The sequence below is a fragment of the Nothoprocta perdicaria genome, unplaced genomic scaffold, assembly GCF_003342845.1.
Source record: "Nothoprocta perdicaria isolate Ctin4 unplaced genomic scaffold, notPer1 scaffold_138, whole genome shotgun sequence".
NCBI lineage: Eukaryota > Metazoa > Chordata > Aves > Tinamiformes > Tinamidae > Nothoprocta > Nothoprocta perdicaria.
The window spans coordinates 163,489-169,488 of NW_020454516.1; positions in this window are offsets into that span (position 1 = coordinate 163,489).

Below are 6,000 nucleotides of genomic sequence, written 5' to 3' on the forward strand. Positions count from 1 at the left end.
CCAGGCCTTCAGTTAATGTGCAGTGTTAAACTCATTTGCATCCAAAGAGGATCAGAAGTTCAAAGTCATTTAACACAAGGCATGTATTAGGTGGACTGCTGGCCACTGGAACCTCGGGGGCCATTACCTCAGCTGGCAAAGATTAGTGACAATTCTATTCAAGCATCTGAGCCAAAGTGCCACCAACCTCAGGGAAAAGAGGAAAAAAAGCTTCTCAGCTGGTGTTAAGTGGAGTGACTTTGCTGGAACTGTGTTAACACATCTGTGGCCTGGTATTGGTAAGATACTGGAGTGGTTCTTTGTAACATTACTGAAGAATGCATCTTAAAAGGGTAGGTTTTGGAAGGTATGATGAAGGAAGGAAAATGAAACTRATTAAAAAATTGTCATTTTGTCCTATTTAGTTTATCTGATAAAAATTTTTTTAGTAGGCTGGCTTATTTATAAATTAGAGGCAAGCATTTTTCAGTGTGGTCACAGCAGAGAAGGCATGTAAATTGTGCTGTTTAATTCCTCTGTGCTTTAAGTCCATTTCAGCTCTTTTTTTTGTCTTGCAGCTGCTTTTCCAATATCTGCCTTAAATATTASTAGAGGAGGTCACTCTCCTGCTACCTCTGAATTTGGTGCAAAAAAAGGGGGGGAGGGAGGATTCTGCAAGCATCCTGCAAGTTTGGGCTTTTTGGGTATCTTTGTATTATGTTACAGATTACCTAAATTACAGCAGAAATGAGCTCTATTAAAACAGAGCCCCGAACCTCTTCTAGTAAGCTAAATTAGTTTGAATCAGAAGTGAAGGTGAACAGGGTGTATATATATCCCCTGGAGCCAGTACACTTATTCCTCTGCTGCAGCTCTACAGTGCTGTTTCTCCCACCTTTATTTGCCATGTCTTCTGTACCCCTCCAGAGCACTCTGTCCCCCCTCAACTGGCTGCATATCCTCAGTGTATCTCACTGAGAAGAGGAGCTCAGTGCCGCAGGGGAGGTCACTGCTCTGCGCTGCCCGAAGGCCTCTCAGAGCCCATGGCCACACCGGAGCTGGGGCCCGTGCCCCGGGGTGCTCGGGGTGACGCAGCCCTGCCGCTCGCGGTTCTCATCCTGGCAGGGCAGTCCTGAGGCCCTGGGCGGGTGGGCTCCCACCTCTGCCCCTTCCTCTCGCAGCACAGCCAGCTCCGAGGACAGTGTCTGCCTTGCACCTAAGGGTGCGGAAGCCTCTTCCCCYGCGCGGGCACTGCTGCGGCTCCCCTGCCCCAGCAGGGCGGCCCTGCGCCATTTTCTCTGTAGCAGCCCCGTGTGACACTGAGGTGTGGGGGCGTCAAAATGGCGGCCAGGCCTACAGGTGGCTCCAGGTGGGAAGATATTGCCATAAAGTAGGTTCAGCGCTCACGGAGGTGCTGCCTCGCGCCCTCCTGGTCATCGCTGAGGGTGAGGGGTGTTCGTCATTGCACATTTATGTCCCCTCGTGGCCCTTCGCTGCGGGTGGCTTCATGGGGAACATGGCGGCGGCCGCTTGTCTGGCGGCAGAGCGGGGAGAAAGGGGCCAAGCTTAGGGGAGGCCTCTGACTTGCTTTTTTTTTGGCTTCTCTTTGCAAATCCCAGCGCTGGTGACTCTTTTCCACTGGGTGGCAGCAAAGGAGCATTGAAGAGCCTGCAGGCAGTGCCGCGACGGCCTTTCCAGCACCTCGGCAATCTGCTCCTCAGGCTCAGAGGCGGGAGGAGAGGGGAGGGGAAAAAAAAAAAACAAAACAAAAAAAAACCACACAAGCCCCGAGACCCTTCGTGTAAAGATGCGGCAGCATTACTTATCTGAGACAGGTGAGAGTGTCTCCACCCTTCAGGTGCTCACAGTTAGGAATGCAGCTTTGTTACCTTACATGTTTTCTTTAACAAGACCGCAGAGTAGGTGGCATTGTGTCTTTTAACTTTGGCAGATTTTAACAGCTTTTTATGAGCAAGCAGTTACATTTCCATATGCTCTGCTTAGTTTCTCTCCAGTTTCTCAGAGAGCCTTTTAAAATGGTGTGTATAGACGTGTGGGTATATGTGTGTATATATAATGTAATCTAATCTTTGCACAATTGGAAAGTAATACATTGATTTCTAAATTCAGCTGAGTTTATGGACCTGTTTCTCCTCTCACTTGCACCTGTTTTATGCTCATGAAAGGCTGTTAACTCTGATGGATTTGTTTCTAATTTATACGGGTGTAAGTGAGAAGCAGATCAAGCCCTTTATGTTTCTGCTTACGATTTTGATGGAATACTGACTGAAAAAGGCAGTGTGTCTCAGCTGCAGACGGGAGAGCAGATCCTTAGCTGGTGGGAAAAAAAAAAAAAATCCTTATTCTGTGAAATCCAAAGGAGGATTTGCTCTGCTGTGGGGTTGAACTGTTGCAGAGTAACCAGAAGGGCTTAGCAGGTGTTGACTTGTGTTCCCTCCTTGCTCCTTGTTGGTCCAGACTGGCATCATATGTCACGTGGTGTGTTGTGAGTGGGCACAAACCATCTACATGACAGTTGCCTTTTTCCCMGTGGGAGGGAGAATGCAGGGCTCCATCCCTAAGCAGCAAAAATGGATGTTGCTGTTAGCGGAATGATGCTGCCACTAGCAGAAGATGTAGCCCCAAATATTTCCTCCTTCCCCTAGGCCTCTCCCCTGCACTCTCTGGAATTGGATTTTTTTTGAGGCAAAGTCTTATGCTTACAGTTTGTTCTCTGATTAGTATCCAGTGATTTCTATGCCTACACTAATAAATGAGGCTAGTGTAACAGAGATCCCCTGAACTTGTGTTTTACCTCTTGAATTTTGTTGCACTTGCATTYATAGCACTGTAAGTCTTGGATAGGCTTACTGACTCCTGTGAATTTACATCATTAAAGTAGTAAGGCATTAGTAAATGCTTACTTAAAGGACTTTGTTAGACCCAAAGTTTGATTCTGCTTTAAAATACATCCGGACTGCAGTGAAATCAGCAGCATTATGTAGTTGTGAAATCCCAGTAGGGACCACAGACCTTACATGTTCTTTTTTGCATTCTTCGAGCAAAACTTCTRGCAATTCACTCCTGCCCCAGTTTTTCCACTGAATTTAGGAAGAATGCAAAGCCAAGTCCTTTATCTTCAGTCACAGCCCACTGACACATGTAGCTACTCACATATTGGTCATTCCTTTCTTTTCCAGAATTTTAGCAGCATGAGGCTCTTTGAAGATTCTGCTCCTGAATCAAGCCACTGGTATAACATTACACTGGCCAAGTCCCAAGATGAATTCCCTGTTTGCACCTCGGAGTGTGAATGCAAAATACTTGGCTCTCAGAAGAAACACGGTAGAGAATGAACACTAGTTGCCAAACCCTGTAGTTCTTTACATCTTTAAGAGTGAAAGCAGATTATTTTATGTGTTCATTGAGGGGAAAAAGCATTTTTATATTTCCTCTCCCTTCTTCCTTTTTTCATTAGCCATGCGCATAAACCTGTGCTGCCTTCTGTAGCTCTCCCGACACACAGAAGATGGGTGTCAGCATAACAAATAGCAGAAAAGGAATTGCAGAACTGAGACATGAGGGAGAGAGCTGGCAGGGCCATCAAATTAAGTCCTCTGCTAGACAACTATACTGCCTAGTCCTGTTTAAAACCCCTGTCAACATCCTTAAAAACAGTTAGGTTTCTTGGCTCAAAGAAGCTATTTCACAATTCCATTCCTCTATTTAAGTTGCAGGTTTAATGACCTCTTCCTTATTTCAAGTCAAAAAGTGTCCATGGGCAGCTTAAAACCATTTGTTCATGTGTCAAAGACTGCTCAAGTTTAAATGGGAAACTAACTCTTGCTCCAACTGAAGTGATTTTTGCCCTTTTCTGATTGATTATAATCTCTTTTAATCTTGRGTTTGCTTTGCAGAGGAGAATCTAGTACTAAAACTGGTATGARGCCTTCTGTAGGTTCCAGAGGCACAGTGCCAGTGCTTCTCTGAACTTGGGTTCCAAGCAGGGTTCCCAGTGACTTTGGCTCAGGCTTTTGTTCCTGTGACTTCCAAAATCTCCATGCATTCTGGATCTGGAAGTGCGTACCTTGCTTGAACGTGCAATTTAGTGCAGCTTTCTACATTGTAGTGAGTGGTCTTTTTGCCTAGTGAAAGAAGTCACTGGACTCTGCAAGCTCAGCAGCACCTGCAGCCAAYGCTGGCCTGGGTCCGTCGTCACAAGTGCTTGGAAGAAAGAGGGAATTCAGGAAGGAGGCTGAAGGGCAACAGCAGTCTGCCCTCTCATGAATGGTACAAAGTTAASAGGCTGTAATGTTCCCTACAGGTGCAGGGGCCTAACTTTCCTGTGTCCCTGGATTGCAGCCAGTGGCATGYGTTGCACAGCACATCAAATTGGGAAGAGAAAAACTTAACCCTGTTGGCTCCGTGTCCTTGTGAAGGCAGCTCTCTTTRGTTCTGTCCCTTGAGCATCCGCTTCCTCTACCCTTGCAGTGTCCCAGGCAGCACCTGCTAAGCAGAGGCCTTCTCTGTGGAATGGGCTGATGGGTTTTTCCACAGTCCCTGAGATGCCGTGGTTAGTATTATTGTCTGCAGTAGACACACATGGAAACTTTTTTAGCTTTAATAAGTTAAAACTGCTAAGGAAAGATTGGCAGCACCAGGTGAAGTGATATCATTTTGATTATAAGTTAATTATACTTTGTTGATGGAGAAGTGAAGGAAGTAACATTTTTCATACCATTTCCAGGCTAACCAGCTAGGTTTTGCTCAATACAGTTTTCCAGGTATAACCCTGGCTATGCTGGTAAGGTGTCTCAGGCGTGAGGTGCAAAGTTCTGCTCGTGTCCCTGCTACCTGCAGTAGCAGTGACTTGACTTAGGCCAGCTGTGGATGTTTTGGCATGTGATGTGATGGTCSTGAATGGTGCAGGTAGGTTTTGAGCAGCATTTTAGCCAAGTTGTTTAAAAGTAGGCCTTGAGAAGCCTGAATGTTCTGGTGAAAAGGATAAGACATCTCCTTTTTTATATGTATATAAATATAAATATATTTATATATGTAAATATATCTATATATTTATCAGGAAAAAAATATTCTTGATGGGTTTCACTGTCATAGGGTATAGATGTGCTCCTTCCAGAGGTATGTTATTTCTTTTTATTTTTTTTTTAAATGGTGCCATTACTGGTACTGTAATTTTAGGGAAGCTCTTTGAAACTTTGTGTGTGTGTGTGCGCTAGATTTGAGTGAAGGCAATACAGGCTTCTTTGATAGCATGGCCACGTGTTTAGTGGCACATGTCTCATTTACAGGAGGCTTCTTGGTGTCCATGTAAGGCGCTGAGTGGCGAGGTACCCACTGGTGGATTGAAATTCAGGATTTCACTGAGACAGTGCCCCAGACCCAGAGCTTCTCTGGGGCTCTCTAGGTGCTGCTCTGTTCACTCAACCAGTCCTTATTTTTCTGCAAACATTCACCCATGTAAGGTGGGCTGCCTTTCAGAGGCTAATGCCTGAAGTTCATAAAAGACATTGTAATCTAATAATATAATCTAGTGTACTAATAAGGGGATTAAAGAGAAGGAAGTAAAGAGTGGAGCAAGGAGCAGAATGTGCAACCACTCCTCCTCCTCAGTATTTACCCTGGAGTGTTCCCTCAGAGATCACCCTATAATGTCAGCTCTGTTTACTCCTTGAGTAAATGTCTGGTGTCACTTTAATAAATCAGATGAACTCTTCTCAAGAAGATATGAAGCCTGTCATTTGTTCATTAAGATTATTTACTATAGAGTATGTGGTTGAAATACAATAACTGCTAAACATGACAAAATGGATGAAAGCTGCCTTAGTGAGTTTGAAGGTAAAAGGGTGTTGACATAAATCAGTCAATACCTAGTTTAGATCATTATACGGGATTTTATTCAGAGGCTTCTAGATCTGTTGAAAATAGCATGCGGTGTTTCGAGCAGCTCCACACAGCAGTGTGGGTTTAACTGCTCAGACTGGCTGCGCGTGGTTCCTCTCG